This window comes from Dermacentor silvarum, unplaced genomic scaffold (assembly GCF_013339745.2).
Source record: "Dermacentor silvarum isolate Dsil-2018 unplaced genomic scaffold, BIME_Dsil_1.4 Seq368, whole genome shotgun sequence".
Classification (NCBI taxonomy): domain Eukaryota; kingdom Metazoa; phylum Arthropoda; class Arachnida; order Ixodida; family Ixodidae; genus Dermacentor; species Dermacentor silvarum.
The window spans coordinates 2303-4136 of NW_023606123.1; the positions used below are offsets into that span (position 1 = coordinate 2303).

General features: G+C 48.9%; 1 non-coding gene across 1 annotated transcript; it reads left to right on the top strand.

The window, feature by feature from the left end:
* The first annotated feature begins 491 nt into the window (after positions 1 to 491).
* LOC119435001 (U2 spliceosomal RNA) lies at positions 492 to 677 on the top strand. Its single transcript, XR_005188727.1, has one exon. It is a non-coding gene; the product is annotated as a U2 spliceosomal RNA (small nuclear RNA).
* Positions 678 to 1834: the final 1157 nt, after the last annotated feature.

The following is a 1834-nucleotide window of genomic DNA, read 5'->3' on the forward strand; positions in this document are numbered from 1 at the left end:
TAGCTGCTGCCTCACCACCGGACAGCCATGTACGACTGCGCACTGTTACTATCACGAATAAAAACCTGGAAGTAAACTGCACAATGCTCACCTGTTGTCTTTAAGGATGCGGTACAATTTCACGTCGCATGGCTCACTTCGTCTCGATGTGTTCGCACACCACTGAACCACACACAACAGCGACAGCTGCGAGACATTGTGGGGAAAAGCCGACAAACGCGCAACGGTAGGGTACCACACGGACCACACTGCTAGCGCGGAAGGCGAAAACCGCAAAACTGACCGCATAATGCCAGAAAAAAAAAATGCTGCCGTTTTGGCCGTTATCAGCACGGCCGACGACGAGCGCGGGCCGCACCAGCCGCGACACCGATAGTTGAAGGCGAGGGAGAAACGATAAAGTTGAGAGAGGGTTGACAAGAAAAAAAAAGGAAAAGCGATTTTGGTTTCGCATCCATCTCATGGATGGCGCTGCAATTCGCGTGGCCAAAAAACCAGCGGAGTTTCCGAGGCCTGGTGTAGTATCTGTTTTTATCAGCGTAATATCTGATAGGTATTGTATTTCGACCCAAGATATCAAACTTATTTTTGCGCCGTGGCAGAGTGCTTGAAGCCTGCTTCCGCTCCGCCGCGGGTCGGCACGGTCTTTCACAATCTTCGGGATCGGCCCACGTTTTTGGTCTACGGACATCGATCCGCTGGAAACTAGCCATATACAGCTTCGGTGTAAAAACACCCTGTATACATGTGTGTATGTAACTTACAGCCTTGTTAAGAATAAAGATACACTTGGTGCCAATGAAAGGGTGCTAGCGATGTAAGCATGCTACTGAAAGCGTATAGTATTGCAAAATTATGGCTCGAGGGTGTGAGCAAGGGTGTAAAAAAGTCGCGGCTTCGCCCGAAAGGCGAAGCATTGATTGCGATAGCAAATTAGTACAGAGCAATACGAAGCAAGGATAGTAGTTTAATGGACCGTATAAAGTTTTAAACATTCGTTTACTAACTAAATGGGCAAGCACGGTGTCACGCGCACAAGTAAACATGAACACGGGCGCTACAACGTAAAATGATTCCAAACTGTTTTGGTTCCTATTTCTGCAATCGGCCTCCACGATGGGTCAAACCATTTTCGGGCCACTCCCAACTTCGCCTGTCTGTCACGCGACGTCACGAAAACCGCGATAGCTCCCCCTCTGATATAACGTGATATTCCTGATTCGACGCCTTTTCACCATTAGCCCTCTGATATTGGTCCAATGTTTTCTGCCTACGTCCATTTCGCCTGTCTGTCGCGCGACCTCACAAAACCGCGATAACTCACCACGTCAGAGTGACGTGTACGCAAAAAAAAATGCATTAATTTGCCGAACAAAACCGAAAAATTTTCTGAATAGCCACAGACTGCCCGTTCCGAAAGGAATAGAAGATATAGAAGATGGCTGCCCGCCGATCGCTCTGGCCCTCGCTACTCGCACCTGCCAGTGAGCATGTATTTATTTGCGCATGATAAACCTTTTTGTGTGGCAGTAAAACGTTATCGAGCCCTTTCGGCATGCACACGACATCGCTCTGCCAACTCTTCCTAGCTGAGGAACCGTTTCAGCGGTATTCTTATCCTTCCGTTGCACGCTGCCGCGATTTTCGACCAGCCACCGCAAACTAAGTAAGGCGAAGCGGACCAATCGGAGAAGCCGGCAGCACCCTCTTCATGCGGTTATCTATTTTCACTGTGATGGCTCGTCCCCATCGAAACCCTCTCCATTAGAGTGTTCTCGTCGCCTCTTCTCAGCCAATTAGATAAGAAAAACCGCTGAGCGTAGACAATGGTATT